We start from the raw sequence: 17,978 nt of genomic DNA, 5'->3' as shown, positions 1-17,978 counted from the left end.
AAAGTGACGCGCGGATGACCTGGGAGCCTGGAGGCTTGAGCTCTGGAGCTGTGTTTAGGCAGCCGTTTAATTTCGTGCATTAACTCACTGAACTGAGGTATTTGAAAACCTCCTCTCTCCCTAAGACTTTCTTATTGCCTCCAAGAGGTAAAGTTTTCTGTTCATTGTGTGTGGTTTTTTTTATTTTTCAAGGAATCACTGTTTTTGAGAATAGGGCACTTAACGTTTTTCTTTATGTACCAGGCCTTTAAAATAGGCGCAATAAATACATATCCCCTTATTTATAAAGAGTATATAGGGCTTCCCTGGTGGCGCAGTGGTTGCGAGCCTGCCTGCCGATGCAGGGAACACGGGTTCGTGCCCCGGTCCGGGAGGATCCCACATGCCGCGGAGCGGCTGGGCCCGTGAGCCATGGCCGCTGAGCCTGCGCGTCCGGAGCACAGGCTCAGCAACCGGAGAGGCCGCAACAGTGAGAGGCCCGCGTAATGCAAAAAAAAAAAAAAAAAAAAAAATGTAAAGAGTATATAATTTTCATTTGTCAGTTACGTTTAAAGACAATTAACTGAAGTTCATACTGATATATTTAGTTGGGTCATGTTGGGCAAGTTAGTGTCTTTATTTTAGTTTCCTCCCTTCTAAAATGGGAATAAATGGATAAAGAAGATGTGGCACATGTATACAAAGGAATATTACTCAGCCATAAAAAGAAACGAAATAGAGTTGTTTGTAGTGAGGTGGATGGACCTAGAGTCTGTCATACAGAGTGAAGTAAGTCAGAAAGAGAAAAACAAATACCGTATGCTAACACATATATATGGAATCTAAAAAAAAATGGTTCTGATGAACCTAGGAGCAGGACAGGAATAAAGACACAGACATAGAGAATGGACTTGAGGACACGGGGAGGGGGAAGGGGAAGCAGGGACGAAGTGAGAGAGTAGCATTGACATATATACACTACCAAATGTAAAATAGATAGCTAGTGGGAAGCAGCCGTATAGCACAGGGAGATCAGCTAGGTGCTTTGTGACCACCTAGAGGGGTGGGATAGGGACAATGGGAGGGAGACGCAAGAGGGAGGGGATATGGGGATATATGTATACATATAGCTGATTCACTTTGTTATACAGCAGACACTAATACAGCATTGTAAAGCAATTATACTCCAATAAAGATGTTAAAAAATAATAAAACGGGAATAATAATAGTGGCCAACTCATAGTTTGTGAAGATTAAATCAGTTGATATGTAGCTAACACATATAGCACCACACGTGCGCACGCAGAGCTCATGGCTTGGGAGTCACAGAGGCTTCTGAGTGTTGAAGTTACTTACAATTTGTTATTTCTTCATGACTCATAATTTCTCCTTCAAAGCGGCTTACTTGTCTAGGTTATATAACAAGATTACTGTTTGAATGATGATCCTAAGCTTTTTGAGCCTGGGAGCCATATGTTATACATCTTTGCCAGGATAGAAAATCATCTGTCAGGTAGAGGTAGGAGATAAGAGGAGTCAGTGATAGGCAGAATGGCAGGAGGCTGTCAGGAGTAACTTCATAGCGGAGGTGATGCTTGATCAGTGTTTTGAAAGATGAGTAGTTGTTTGCCTGAATGCCAAGAAAAGGCATTACACGGGTGAGGGCGTTTCAGTCAAAGGAAGCAGTTGGGACAGAGATACAGAATCCAAAACGCTATGGGCAGTTGGAGAGATCCCCAAATAGTCAAGGGATTCAGTTGGAAGTAGACAGGGGCCAAATCATAGTCAGCCTGCAGTGCAGTACTAAGGTGGATGTAACCCTGGAAGCAACGAGAAGCAACTGGGCAGATTTAAGCAGTCATGGCATTATCAGATTTGTGTCTTGGGAAGATTCTTGGGTTTCAGTATAGAGGATAGGTTGGAAGGATGTGGAATTGGAACCACTGGATCAAGTGGTTAGGGGACTATTGCTGTGTCCATGAGAAAGAACATGCGAGCCTGAATTAAGGGCAGGGGGGGAGTTGAGGAATTGATACTGCATAGCTATCCATTGGTTGCAGATGAGGAAAAGGACGAGTTGAAGATAACTCCTAAATTTTTGACTTAGAATACTTGGTGAATGGAGTTGCTTTTTCTGAGATTTGGAATCTAGTAATATTAATTTGTGGAATGTACGCTATGTGATGGCACCTGTATAGGGATTTTCCCATTATTTATTTTAATTCTCATAACAATCCAGAAACTGGATGTATTATTATCCTCATGTTAATATGAAGAAATTAAAGCACATAGCTTATGTATATTTATGAAGCTTCCAGGGCTGGATTTAAATCTATGTCTGTTAGGTTTAAGAATAGTGTTTTCTTTCCCATAGGTGTTGTCTCCTAGGAGTAAAACAGGTTTTAGGGGAAAGATAATGAATTTGATTTGGGATGTTTGAATTTTAAGATGCCTGAGGGGCATTTGAAAGCAGGCCTGTTGCTCAGGAAAGTGATTTATGCTGGAGACAGAGATTTGAGGTCATTGACATATGAGTAACAGTTAAAGCCATAGGAACCCCTTAACCTGGAACTCAACAGTGGGCTTTTAGGGAGGAAGGTCTGTGAGACTCCTGAAAATGTATGCAAATTGTTGTGTATTTGTAAGCAGATCCATTCTTCCCTCCCTAGGGAGAGTGCACATAGCCTCTTCAGATTCTTAAAGGAGTTCCTGACTCTGAAAAGATCAAGAACTACTAGTGTAGAGTATAAAAGAAAAAAGAGCAAAAGTCAGAAGAGTAGGAAATATTAATTAAAGAGGTAACAGAAGAAGAAAAAACTAGCAATGGAGACTGAGAAATTTCAGTCAGAGGGTAAAAGGAAATCAGGAGATAGTATTCTAGGCATGAAGAAGATAACTGCTCAGTTTTACTGGATGCTACAAAAAGGTGTTATTGAGGACCCAAACCAATCCATTGTATTTGATAACTAGGGCAATGGTGACTTTGCCAGAGGAGTTTCGGTGGAGTGGGGGTGGGAGGATGAAATTTTGATAACTGTGGATTCGAAGGATGAAACACAGCCTCTTAAGGGAAGAGATTTCACCTGTTTTTTCACTGTATTCCTGGGACTTCACTGTATTCCCGCCACAGCGAGGTGATCAATAGTATTTATTGAAGGTTGAACAGATGAAGAAGTGGTGACCATTAATAACCAGGTACCATTAGTAACAGCTGCTTTTTCTTCTGTTTCCAGGCTCCATCCTTCAATAGCACTTATCCACCCAACAACTGGGCTGGGGGAGCAGTAGTGTCTCTATGGCATAAACGAAGAAACTGTGACTCAGAGAGGCTGAGTAAACTGCTTGATGCTGTACAACTACATACAGTGATGAATGTGAGATTCAGACTTGGATTTGTCTGGCTCCAAAATCTCTGTTCCTTCCATGACAATAAAACAAAGGAGAAGAAGAGCGAGAGGTGAGTATGTGACTCTCAACTGTTATTAAATTTTCCCTTATCTATTCGCCTTCTTCCTTTCACTCTCTCTTGGGTTGTTCTTATTCTTCATAGACAAAGCAGTGCCTTCACAGAACTATAAAGATTGATCAAAGTACCAGATTATGAGATTATTCAGAGGCCAATATGTAATCTTTGGGGCTTTCATTCTCATCTCACTCTCACAGCTGCCTGCATTAATACTCTCTGATAAACACATGGTTTCCTTTTTATTCTGGAAAACATCGATTCTCAATAACAAAGGATGCATATTTAAGCAAACCAAGGAATATATAGTCATCACTGAATGCTCAACTTGGAAAGACTATTGTATTGCAGCTAGCTCTTTCTGTAAAGAGAGTAGGATTATAAAACCAAAAGAGACAAGAGGGAATATTTTCTGCTCAACCAAGCATATCTAAAGCATATTAGAAGTTTGGAGACAATATTCTGTGTTATTTTTTTAAAAAAAAGGTTGCATGGAACTATTACTTGGTTGTAAGAAAATAGCATGTAAAAAGGGATAATGTTATGAGTAAAAAGGGTATGGAGAAAAGAAAAGATGTGTGAACACTTGGTTTTTATTCTTTGACTTGGTCACAGAACTCAGCCATTGAGAACACATCTTTTTAAGTTGCCTGCATCAGTGCTGTGATAGCTCTTTAGTGTTTGATACATTAAGGCAGGTATATGTTTTGGCCATTTCTAAAAACTCGAGATTTTCCTGGAAACCCCTTGTATGTTCTAGCCATCCATTGCTAGGTAGCAATATGTGGATGTTACAGAGAAATGTTACAGAGTGAATGTTATTTGTCTCTAGGACATAATGGAGGAGGAGGAGCCTGTGATTTAATATTTTGGTTTTTAGTTTGAATGTGATTCATACAGTGTGTCACGGGACTGTAATTGTGATATTAGATATAGCAGTTGCCTATCTGCTCTTCTTTCTGTCTTTCTCCTTGTTGTTACGATGAAGACAATGATATTGCCTCCCTCATAGATATATGAAGGTAATCCATGTAAAGAATTTAACGCAGTGCGTGGCACTCGGCAAGTATGCAATAAATGTTAGCTGATATCGCCTTCCTCCTCATCAGCTGCATTATTGTCATCATCACTGAACTCCTCTGAACTCCATTCTCATAGGGAAGTGGTAATGTGGTAAGGAGCTTTGGTTCCCTTATATATGCAGGAGGCTTATCAGAGGTGATAATACTGCCATGACCTTCCTATCTCTTTGGTACTGGGACATTGTTTGGTCTAGAAAGGAACAGGCATGGGTTTAGGTGGGACTCCCCTCAGGATGTTGGCCTGCTTTGTTTTGAGCTTCTTTACCTTGAGGTGATTATGCATGTATTTTATTTTATTTATTTATTTTTTAATTTTTTTTTAAGGGGTAAGGGTGTAGGGGACATTTCATTGCTTATTCCAAGGGGCCCTTCTTTTTTTAAAAAAAATTATTTATTTATTTATATTTATTTTTGGCTGTGCTGGGTCTTCGTTTCTGTGCGAGGACTTTCTCTAGTTGTGGCAAGCGGGGGCCACTCTTCATCGCAGTGCACGGGCCTCTTACTATCGTGGCCTCTCTTGTTGCAGAGCACAGGCTCCAGATGCGCAGGCTCAGTAGCCACGGCTCATGGACCTAATTGCTCCGCAGCATGTGGGATCTTCCCAGACCAGGGCTTGTAACCCGTGTCTCCTGCATTGGCAGGCAGATTCTCAACCAGTGTGCCACCAGGGAAGCCCATGATTATGCCTGTATTTTAGAACTCAAAGCATGTAGACAGAGCAGAGAACAAGGATGAGGAGAAGATTTAAGCAAAAACTGATTAACCACTGAGTGAGAAGCATCTATAAGTCATATTTGGTAAACTTAGGATTCAGGCTGTGGTGATCTGGCTCCATAAAGAAGTGGAAATACTTAGACTTGAAAGGAGGGTATAAAGCTACCTGGGAGCATGTTAAAAATGCAAAATCTCTGGCTCCAATCCAAAACTACTGCCCCAGAATCTGTATTTTAAAAAAATCCATAGTGATTCATATGTACAATTAAATTCTCTTGAATGAGATTGACTAGGAAGTGGAAGAGAGATGGTAGCATTGGGCCTTGCATAATGCAAATCGCCCCATATATATAGAATCAGAATATGTAAGGGGTGCTTCCCTGGTGGTGCAGTGGTTGAGAATCTGCCTGCCAATGCAGGGGACACGGGTTCGAGGCCTGGTCTGGGAAGATCCCACATGCCACGGAGCAACTGGGCCTGTGAGCCACAACTACTGAGCCTGCATGTCTGGAGCCTGTGCTCCGCAACAAGAGAGGCCACGACACTGAGAGGCCTGCAATGAAGAGTGGCCCCTGCTCGCCGCAACTGGAGAAAGCGCTAGCACAGAAACGAAGACCCAACACAGCCAAAAAAAAAAAAAAAAAAAAAGAATATGTAACGGGCTAAGGAAGCTGCATTTTAAGAAACCTTTCAGGGAATTTTTATGAACACTAGAGTTCGAGGACCCCAAGTAAAAGATAAAAACTGTCCTGGGGAGGAGTGCAATATACACTATGAACAGTAGATGTCACTACTGTACAATTTGAAAATGACATCGTTAGCAGCCAAAAGAATTATTACAAGAACATTCTCTAAATTTGCAATGTAAAGATCTAGGGAAAATGAACTCTAATTTAAACAGAGTTGGATTTTCCTGTGATTTTATTAAAGATCTTTAGGACATACGAACAGCTTACAAAGAGTGATTGGAGATTTAGAAATTTGGGGTACATGTAAATAAACCTATTCTAAGGAATAATGTCTCAGTGTACTTGGGGAAATAAAGTGAATGTTTTGTGGTTTAAAAAACCAAACTGGATTCCACAGTCAAAGTATACAAGGCACTCAATGACTCTTAGAATATCTTTTCCTGGCCTTATATCACAATGTTAGTTTTATACTGGGTTTGCCAGATATTTAATTTTCATCTGCAGCTCAGGGATTGAAGCCTTGTGTGCTGTCCCTGTAAACATTGTCTTTATCTGTAGACACTGCAACATGCTGGGGGACTTGGATTCAAGTTCTGGCTTTTCTGTAAAGCTCCACGTGGATCACCACGACAATTTCTTAACGTCTGTGAGCCTTGAAACAGGCATAAAAAATGTCCACATAAGGGGTATCATGAGGAGGACCCAGATAATAAATGTGAAATAATTTTGAAGTGTTAAATAAATGCAAAGTATTATTTGAATGCTTATAGTGTTGGACCTTTGCTTTGATATTGGTCTTTGAAACCTCACCAAAGTACCCTTTCCATAAAAATGACTCTGGTTCTGCTAAGAGCCTGGTTATTTTCCCCAACTACATCTTTTGTTCCGCATGTAAGTTTGACTGATAAAATGTAGGATACTCAGTTACATTTGAGTTTCAGATAAACAATGCATAATTTTTTAGTGTAAGTATGGGTTAGATATTGCATGGCAATCTGGCAAATCTAACTCAAAGGCAAACTAAGGAAGCTGTTCCATGTTTCTATTTCTGTACCCGAAGGTCATCTAATTGATCAAATCTTCTATTCTACCTTGTATGGAAAAAGTCTGGCTCAAAAAATGTAGGTCTAAAAATGCTTTTGGAGAGTTATTGCTAACTGAAAGCTCACATCTTCAAAAATGTTTATACTTCCTGTCTGGAAATGGCTTGCTTGGGCTTATACACTAAAGACTGCTTGGAGGGAAATAGGGCCACTTAATTAATCCTTGGAATTATTTTTCATTTCTGTTATAGTCTGTTATTCTTTTGATTTTTGATTATTCATTAACATGTCTTTCTCTCTCCCACTGTGTGGTTGTGGGACTAGAAGGAGGGAAAGCGTGAATCTCCAAAATGAAAGCCACTCAAATGTTGGTGTATAAAAAATTCTGATGCATTTCTGGCACAGCCCTCTCTTCCCAATTATATTTCATGCAGCAAATTATGCTATTAAAGTGTATAGACTATACATAGAGAGTCCACATCCCAATAACGGACAAGAGTAAGGAGAAGGAATGGTGGGAGTGAGGTATATGCTAAGTGTTGAGAAAGAGTTATCCTGGGGAACAATTTGCAATTTCAAAGTACTTGAGGATAATACACAAAATGGGGGTTAACAAAATAAAATAAATCCAGAATTACACTTTCATGGGTATGCCCTGAAGTAGAATGAGGAATAACCCTAGGAATCCTGATGTACTGAACTGCCAAGTCTAACAGGAAGCCCTTGGAGGGTAACTGCAGAAAAATGGCACCTTTTGGCTCAGCTAATGTTAACATTAGCCTATGGACACTAGGTGGCAATATATGGCAACGTGAGGATTTTCGAATTTGTGGTGGGATGCTGAATTAGCGGGGGAAGAGCTGTGAGATGAGCTTTGGTTTCCTGCTGTTAATACAGAGCCCTTCAATTTACAGTAGAATGTTCCTTCAGCTGTGATCTTATGAAACTTAAATAGGGCAGGGATCGGGTCGGATCCACCTCTAGTGTTTTCCTTCCTTTTATTTTCTTCCATTTTAAGACTGGTTACTTCACACTTCTGCAAAGTACTTAGTCTCATCGGGCATCCAAACTTGATACCTATGTCTAAATTTAGATACAGAGATGACAAAGCTGTTTAATTGGAGAGGTATTAACAGGAGAGGAGAGCGACATTGCACTGAGGTGATTTGAGCCACCAATGAGGGTTCCTGGGCTGTGTGTTCCTGTCACTAAGAACATTTGCTAATCTGCTGACAAATTGCAATGGGAATATCTCCTGGACATGCTGAAAGCCCAGTGCCCTGTCATTTGAGTAGAGTAGGCTCTTCACCAGCCCACGGGAGTATCAATGATTAGCTTACGCTTTGGCATAAGGTTCCCGTTTTCTTTACGGTTTGATGATGTTGGTGGCATCAGTGATGCATGTTTGTTAATTGCTTAAAGAAGCTTTTGTCTTTAAAAAAATCTATAAAAGCTTAGATCAGGTAAGCTTTTCTCTATTTTAATTTGTATTGATATTTCTGAGTTCCAAGGAAATTACATGCATATCAGATGATCATTGAAACCTTTTTATCCATTGTTTTGGGAATTTCCTCCTGTATTTATGCCCTTTCTCCTGCCTAAGTAAAACAGAAGGGTTTAGTTAGGATTTGGGGCTGAAATTTACAAAGCCTATGTTCTCAACGAAAATTTGGGATTTAAGTTAATTTTCATGTACCAATTTGTATCCCTCTTGCCCCCTTTACATGGTCAGTTTTGTCTTCAGCTATCTTCTAGCATTACCTATGGTTAGCTAAGCAAACTATACTTATTCCTACCTGAGTCTTTGTCATCCTGTTAATACCTGCTGGTATGCCCCTTCTCCCTCCTTTTCAGTATTCAGCTCCAAGGCGTCTCCTTTAAGAAGTTATTTCTGGGTAATTCATACTAATCTGCTTTCCTGAACTCATATAATATTACTAAGGTTAGCTCATGATTATAACCTAGGCTCAGTTGCTTTCTGATTGGTTTACACATGCACATGTGCGCACACACACACACACACACACACACACACACACACACACACAGCTAACTAGATTACAAGCTTTTTGAAGGTGAGGACTGCACCCCAGTGCCATCTAGCAGTATGGTATGTATTGAATATACATACCCAATAGATATCCATCTTTTATCTGTCTCTGTGATCCCAAAGCCTGAAACATAGTAGGTGTTCAATAAATGTTTGTTGAAAGAGCTGAAAAATTGATTTAAACTACTCTGCTGAACTACTAGATCTCTGATAATATTAGATTGTGACATCTGTTGTGAAAAACTTAGTAATCATCAGTGTAGACCTTACAAGAGCTAGTTCAAGCCTTATCTCCTCCATGAGAAATTTCCAAGGCCAGCACAATCCTGATTTCTCCTCCTTATTCTAAAGTACTAAATTATCTTATCTCCCTTCATCATATCTATGTTGGGCAAGTGCCTAAGGTTCATATCTGTAGTGTAGGGTTAATACTGGTGTCTACCTGTTACGGTTGCGATGATTAAATGATTTAATATATATAGAGTACTTAGAACTTTTCCTGGTATATAATAAGTGATTGATTGGTATTGTTTATTATTGTTACTGATATAAGATTGTTCTTTGTTTTATGTACTTAGAACTTGTCCTACCAATTAGATTATAAACTTTCAGGGGCAGGCATCTTCATTTTAATATCTTAGAGAATATAATTATGTCCCTTTTTCATTCCAAGTATTGGTATTTAGTGTCTTTTTTCTTTTCCTCGTTAGTCTGACTAGAGGTTTATCAATTTCGTTGACTTTTCTCCTAGTAATAGTTTTTGGTTTCATTGTTTTTGTACAGGTTTTCTGTTTTCAATACCACTGATTTCTGCTCTTTATTATTTTCTTTCCCCTGCTTACTTTGGGTTTAGTTTTTCATTCTTTTTCTAGTTTCTTATGGTAGAAGCTTAGATAATTGATTTGAGAACTTTCTTGTTTTCTAATATAAGCATTTGCTATAATTTCCCCTCTAAACCCTGCTTCAGCTGCATTCCTTAAACTTTGATATGTTTTTATTTTTATTCAGTTAAAATTTTTTCTATTTTTCCTTATTTCTTCTTTATTCATGAGTTATTTAGAAGTGTGTTGTTTAATTTTCAAATACTTGGGGATTTCCCATACTATATCTCCTGATGATTTCTAGTTTAACTCTTTGGTAGACATAGAACATACTTTAACTGTTTTCAGTTCTCCTAAATTTATTGAGACATTTTATGGTCCTGAATATAATCTGATTTGGTGAATATACAGCAGTGTGTGCTTGGAAAGTTTGTGCATTCTGCTGTTGTTGACTATAGTGTTTTATAAATGTTATTTAGGTCAAGTTAGTTGATAGCCTTGTTCAAATTTTCTGTGTCCTTCAGACTTTCTGAATCCTTATTCTATTAATTTCTGAAAGAGAGGTGTCAGTCTCCAAGTATAACTAAGATTTGCTTGTCTCCTTTCAGATTTACATTTTGTAGTTTAAAATTGTTAGTAGGTATGTAAACATTTAGGACTGGTATGTCTTCTTGATGAGTTAACCTCTCTATCGTTATGGAATGTCCTTCTTTATTCATGGTAATATTTCTTGTTCTGAACTATTTTTTTGTCTCGTATTAATATTGCCACTCAAATTTTCTTTTGATTTGTGTTAGCATGTTATATATTTTTCCATTCTTCTACTTTTAAGCTACCTATGCCTTTATATTTAATGAGGCTTGCAGTCATTTTTGGAGGGGTTCGATATGGCAATCTCTGCTTTTTAATTGGAATGTTTAAACTATTTATATTTAATGTCATTATTCATATGGTTGGATTTAAATCTACCTTCTTGCTGTTTGCTTTCTATTTTTCCCACCTGTTCTTTGTTCCTTTTTCCTGTTGCCCTTCCTTTTATTGAGATTAATTGACTATTTTTTATGGTTACATTTTATTTACATTGTTGGATTGTACCTCCTTCTTTTGTTTTTTATTAGTTTCTCTTGGGTTGACAATATGTACATTCAACTTATCACAGTCTGCCTTCAAATGATATTGTACCTTTTCACATGTAATATAAAAACCTTACAACAGTATACTTCCATCTCTTTATCCTTTGTGCTAGCATTGTCATATATTTTACATCCACAAATGCTGTAAATCCCAAACTATAATGTTATCAATTGTTCTTTAAACAGTCAATTATATTGTGAAGATAGTATAAAAGTGAGAAATTTATCTTTTACATTCCTCCACATATTTATCATTTCTGGCTTTTTTCTATCTTTTGTGAAGATTTCACTTTTTATCTTGTGTTATTTTAGGGCTGCCTAGGAAACTTCCTCTAATATTTTTGGAGTGCTGCTCTACTGGTGATGAAGTCTCTTAGTTTTGTTCATCCAGAAATGTGTATTTAGTTATTGTTTTTGAAAGGTATTTTCCCTTGGGAAAGAGCTGTAGGTATACAGTGTTTTGTTTTTTCTTCTAATACATTTGGCTTCCATAGTTTCTGATGAAGAGTCTGCTGTTATTCTTTTTTTTATTGCCCTGTAGGTGATGTGTCAGTGTATCTTGTTTTTACTGGATAAATTTAAGATTTTCTTTTTATCATTAGTTTTCAGCAATTTGATTACATTGTGTCTTGACATACAATACCCTTCTGAGGATTCTACTTGATGCTCTGTGTATGTGTGTGTGTGTGTGTGTGTGTGTGTGTGTGTGTGTGTATTCCAGTTTGGCTTGAGGGGAGACAAACTATTTCTAGTCCTCTGTGACTCACAGTGGTTTTTCTGACTCCTCCTTTCTTGTGGTTCTTTCTCTAGCCTTGGACCATTTCCTCTCATGCATGCACTGATAAGTAGCCAAAGTCTCAAGTGGATCCCACGGCAGATCTCTGGAGTTCTTTCTTTGTGCAGCTACTTTCTCTGTAGTGCTATGTTCCACAAATTCTAACTTTCTTGGTTTACCTGCATTCTGATCTCTGCTTCTTCAATGCAGGAAGACTGCTTGACTCTGTGTTGTTGCCTTAAAACTGCCCCCAGGAAGTGATCTGGTGAATGTTGAGGTTCCACTGTGTGTTTTCTAGCTCTCAGGTCTCTTCTCTTATGTCTGTAAGCCATTGTTTCCTATATTTTGTCTGATTTTCTAGTTGTTTTTAACACAGGGGATGATTGTGGTGCTAAATCCATCCTTTTTTTACTCCATTTTGGCTTGAAGACAAAGTGTCTGTGGATATACTGATGGAGCTGGAAGGTGAGTCTTACTTCTTGACACACTGCTATTAAAGACCAAATGAACACCCCAGAATTTATGATAGAAGAGAATAGCCAGCAAATTACTGATCAGACCAGAGCATGTATGAGTAGTCTAGTAATTCTCAAGCAATGATAAATAAAAGAATCACAAAGATCCTCTGAATTAGATTGTTCTTTAAACTGTACATCAACTGTGGTGGAACAATGGCATGAAATGTGGAGTCCTTTTCTTCTATGATCTCTGCAAAGTCTTAGACTTTTAAAATGTATTGCTTCCCTTATTTTAGATGGAATGCCTGTAGTTCAAGCAGGTCATTACCTTTCTATCTGGCAGAGAGTTGGCAGGAAGGGCCACCAAGTAGATCTAATATACCAACTGCCTTAATAATGTGTGCATAGGTATAGGTAAATGAAAAGCAACTTTAGTTTTCTGACTTCACATTAGACAATTATATGTTTAACTTTCTAATAGATAAACAATTTATTGCCTTTCAATTCCTCTTGCTTAAAAACAACTCCTCCTGGAATTTTGCTTTTGTATGTTGTTTTAGCCTTGGCATAAATCCCCAGTGATTCAGTGTAAAACTTTGTATCTAAATCTCCCTGAAAGAGAGTACAGCATTTTTATGAGCATAGTAGTACCATTCAAAATCATGTAAATGTACACACGCGTGAATATGTATATATAGCTTTAAAACTCTATAAAGGATTATACTTTTAACATTTTTTTGATTTGTCTTTTAAAATGTCATGAATTTTCAAATAAAACTGCTCTCTATTATTGTTCAGTTAGAGATATTTTTCTAGGGAATAATATGTAAATTCTTTGCTTCTTCAGAAGTTGTTATGGTTTCCCAATGTTATATGGAATAATATATTGGGAGAATTTTTCTGTTTTGTGGCAGCTTTTACTATCTTTAAAAAATGGTTCAAATCCCAAGTCACAATATCTTAGTGTCAAATAATATTAAAAATGTTCTGCAAAAGAAAAATAATAGAAGAATTTTCTCATATTGGCCAATTGCAGATTTTAACCATGATTCTTTTTTTTTTTTAACATCTTTATTGGGGTATAATTGCTTTACAATGGTGTGTTTGTTTCTGCTTTATAACAAAGTGAATCAGTTATACATATACATATGTTCCCATATCTCTTCCCTCTTGCGTCTCCCTCCCTCCCACCCTCCCTATCCCACCCCTCCAGGCGGTCACAAAGCACCGAGCCGATATCCTTGTGCCATGCGGCTGCTTCCCACTAGCTATCTACCTTAAGTTTGGTAGTGTGTACATGTCCATGACTCTTTCTCGCCCTGTCACAGCTAACCCTTCCCCCTCCCCATATCCTTAAGTCCGTTCTCCAGTAGGTCTGTGTCTTTATTCCTGTCTTACCCCTAGGTTCTTCATGACATTTTTTTTTCTTCTTAAATTCCATATATATGTGTTAGCATACGGTATTTGTCTTTTTCTTTCTGACTTACTTCACTCTGTATGGCAGACTCTAGGTCTATCCACCTCATTACAAATAGCTCAATTTCGTTTCTTTTTATGGCTGAGTAATATTCCATTGTATATATGTGCCACATCTTCTTTATCCATTCATCCGATGATGGGCACTTAGGTTGTTTCCATCTCTGGGCTATTGTAAATAGAGCTGCAATGAACATTTTGGTACATGACTCTTTTTGAATTTTGTTAACCATGATTCTTAATAAATTTCTCTTTGACATGAATTTCTAAATACCAATCTGACTTTCTAAATCAAAGGAGTTGTTAAAACCAAATGATCCAATTACAGGTTTATTTAAAAAATGAATAAATAAAGAAAGCTTTCTAGCTTTCTAGCTGCTTAAAATGCTATTGCTCTTTTTACAGAATGTCAAAAAAGTAATCAGTCTTCCTTTGATTAGGCTTATACCTTATCTTTCTCTCAAACTTTTCTTTTTAACATCTTTATTGGAATATAATTGCTTTACAATGTTATGTTAGTTTCTGCTGTATAACAAAGTGAATCAGCTATGTGTATACATATATCCCCATATCCCCTCTCTCTTGTGCCTCCCACCCATGCTCCCTATCCCACCCCTCTAGGTGGTCACAAAGCACCGAGCTGATCTCCCTGTGCTATGCAGCTGCTTCCCACCAGCTATTTTACATTTGGTAGTGTATATATGTCAGTGCTACTCTCTCACTTTGTCCCAGCTTCCCCTTCCCCTTCCCCGTGTCCTCAAGTTCACTCTCTATGTCTGCGTCTTTATTCCTGTCCTGCCCCTAGGTTCTTCAGAACCATTTTCTTTTGTTTTTTAGATTCCAAATATATGTGTTAGCATACGGTATTTGTTTCTCTCTTTCTGACTTACTTCTTCACTCTGTATGACAGACTCTAGGTCCATCTACCTCACTACAAATAACTCAATTTTGTTTCTTTTTATGGCTGAGTAATATTCCATTGTATATGTGTGCCACATCTTCTTTATCCATTCATCTGTCGATGGACACGTAGGTTGTTTCCATGTCCTGGCTATTGTAAACAGTGCTGCAGTGAACATTGTGGTACATGTCTCTTTTTGAATTATGGTTTTCTCAGGGTATGTGCCCAGTAGTGGGATTGCTGAGTCATATGGTAGTTCTATTTTTAGTTTTTTAAGGAACCTCCATACAATTCTCCATAGTGGCTATATCAACTTACATTCCCACCAACATTGCAAGAGCGTTTCGTTTTCTCCACACCCTCTCTGGCATTTATTGTTTGTAGATTATTTGATGATGGCCATTCGGACCGGTGTGAGGGGATACCTCATTGTAGTTTTGATTTGCATTTCTCTAATGATTAGTGATGTTGAGCATGCTTTCATGTGTTTGTTGGCAATCTGTATGTCTTCTTTGGAGAAATGTCTATTTAGTTCTTCTGCCCATTTTTGGATTGGGTTGTTGTTTTTGTTTTTGATATTGAGCTGCATGAGCTGCTTGTATATTTTGGAGATTAATCCTTTGTCAGTTGCTTCATTTGCAAATATTTTCTGCCATTCTGAGGGCTGTCTTTTTGTCTTGTTTAGGTTTCCTTTGCTGTGCAAAAGCTTTTAAGTTTCATTAGGTCCCATCTGTTAATTTTTATTTCCATTTCTCTAGGTGGTGGGTCAAAAAGGATCTTGCTGTGATTTATGTCATAGAGTGTTCTGCCTATGTTTTCCTCTAAGAGTTTTATAGTGTCTGCCCTTACATTTAGGTCTTTAATCCATTTTGAGTTTATTTTTGTGTATGGTGTTAGGAAGTGTTCTAATTTCATTCTTTTACATGTAGCTGTCCAGTTTTCCCAGCACCATTTATTGAAGAGACTGTCTTTTCTCCATAGTATATTCTTGCCTCCTTTATCAAAGATAAGGTGACCATATGTGTGCTGGTTTATCTCTGGGCTTTCTATCCTGTTCCATTGATCTATATTTCTTTTTGCTAGCCTCATACTGTCTTGATTACTGTAGCTTTGTAGTATAGTCTGAAGTCAGGGAGCCTGATTCCTCCAGCTCCATTTTTCTTTCTCAAGATCGCTTTGGCTATTTGGGGTCTTCTGTGTTTCCATGCAAATTGTGAAATTTTTTGTTCTAGTTCTGTGAAAAATGCCATTGGTAGTTTGATAGGGCTTGCATTGAATCTGTAGATTGCTTTGGGTAGTATAGTCATTTTCACAATGTTGGTTTTTCTAATCCAAGAACATGATATATCTCTCCATCTGTTTGTATAATCTTTAATTTTTTTGTCAGGGTCTTATAGTTTTTGGCATATAGGTCCTTTGTCTCCCTAAGTAGGTTTATTCTTAGGTATTTTATTCTTCTTGTTGCAGTGGTAAATGGGAGTGTTTCCTTTATTTCTCTTTCATATTTTTCGTCATTAGTGTATAGGAATGCAAGAGATTTCTGTGCATTAATTTTGTATCCTGCTACTTTACCAAATTCATTGATTAGCCATAGACATTTTCTGGTAGCATCTTTAGGATTTTCTGTATATAGTATCATGTTATCTGCAAACAGTTACAATTTTACTTCTTTTCTGATTTGGATTCCTTTTATTTCTTTTTCTTCTCTTGTTGCCGTGGCTAAAACTTCCAAACTATGTTGAATAATAGTGCTGCGAGTGGGCAACCTTGTCTTGTTCCTGATCTTAGGGGAAATGGTTTCAGTTTTTGACCACTGAGAATAATGCTGGCTGTGGGTTTGTCATATATGGCCTTTATTATGTTGAGGTAGGTTCCCTCTATGCCTGCTTTCTGGAGGGTTTTTATCATAAATGGGTGTTGAATTTTCTTGAAAGCTTTTTCTGCATCTACTGAGATTATCATATGGTTTTATCCTTCAGTTTGTTAATATGGTGTATCACATTGATTGATTTGAGTATATTGAAGATCTTTGCATTTGTGAGATAAACCCCACTTAATCATGGTGTATGATCCTTTTAATGTACTGTTGGATTCTGTTTGCTAGTATTTTGTTGAGGATTTTTGCATCTATGTTCATCAGTGATATTCGCCTGTAGTTTTTTTCTTTTTGACATCTTTGTGTGGTTTTGATATCAGGGTGATGGTGACCTCGTAGAATGAGTTTGGGAATGTTCCTCCCTCTGCTATATTTTTTAAGAGTTTTAGAAGGATAGGTGTTAGCTCTTCTCTAAATGTTTGATAGAATTCGCCTCTGAAGCCATCTGGTCCTGGGCTTTTGTTTGTTGGAAGATTTTTAATGACAGTCTCAATTTCAGTGCTTGTGATCGGACTCTTTATATTTTCTATTTCTTCCTGGTTCTGTTCAGAAGGTTGTGCTTTTCTAAGAATGTGTCCATTTCTTCCAGGCTGTCCATTTTATTGGCATAGAGCTGCTTCTAGTAATATCTCATGATCCTTTGTATTTCTACAGTATCAGTTGTTGCTTCTCCTTTTTCATTTCTAATTCTGTTGATTTGAGTCTTCTCTCTTTTTTTCTTGATGAGTCTGGCTAATGGTTTATCAGTTTTGTTTATCTTCTCAAAGAACCAGCTTTTAGTTTTATTGATCTTTGAGATAGTTTCGGTCATTTCTTTTTCATTTATTTCTGATCTGATCTTTATGATTCCTTTCCTTCTGCTAACTTTTTTTTTGTTCTTCTTCTCTAATTGCTTTAGGGGTAAGGTTAGGTTATTTATTTGAGATGTTTCTTGTTTCTTGAGCTAAGATTGTATTGCTGTAAACTTCCCTCTTAGAACTGCTTTTGCTGCATCCCATAGGTTTTGGGTCATCGTGTTTTCATTGTCATTTGTTTCTAGGTATTTTTTGATTTCCTCTTTGATTTCTTCAGTGATCTCTTGGTTATTTAGTAGTGTATTGTTTAGCCTCCATGTGTTTGTATTTCTAACAGTTTTTTTTCCTGTAATTGATAGGTAGTCTCATAGGGTTGTGGTCAGAAAAGATACTTGATGTGATTTCAATATTCTTAACTTTACCAAGGCTTGATTTGTGACCCAAGATATGATCTATTTGGGGAATGATCCGTGAGCATTTGAGAAGAATGTGTATTCCGTTGTTTTTGGATTCAATGTCATATAAATATCAATTAAGTCCATCTAATCTAATGTGTCATTTAAAGCTTGTGTTTCCTTTTTTATTTTCATTTTGGATACTTTGTCCATTGGTGAAAGTGGGGTGTTAAAGTCTCCTACTATTATTGTATTACTGTCAGTTTCCCCTTTTATGACTGTTAACATTTGCCTTATGTATTGAGGTGCTCCTATGTTGGGTGCATACA

General features: G+C 37.6%; 1 long non-coding RNA gene across 1 annotated transcript in view; it reads left to right on the top strand.

Annotated features, from left to right (window-relative positions):
- Positions 1-19: 19 nt before the first annotated feature.
- The window catches only part of LOC132521833 (uncharacterized), a 252,288-nt gene continuing 234,329 nt past the window's right edge, over positions 20-17,978 (top strand). The window contains exons 1-2 of the long non-coding RNA XR_009540968.1: positions 20-147; positions 3,213-3,436. This is a non-coding gene — a long non-coding RNA (uncharacterized LOC132521833). The remainder of the gene's footprint in view (positions 148-3,212; positions 3,437-17,978) is intronic.

The sequence above is a fragment of the Lagenorhynchus albirostris genome, chromosome 6 (genome assembly GCF_949774975.1).
Source record: "Lagenorhynchus albirostris chromosome 6, mLagAlb1.1, whole genome shotgun sequence".
NCBI lineage: Eukaryota > Metazoa > Chordata > Mammalia > Artiodactyla > Delphinidae > Lagenorhynchus > Lagenorhynchus albirostris.
Note: the sequence above shows the minus strand (reverse complement) of the source record. Positions and strands in the feature narration are given on the sequence as shown.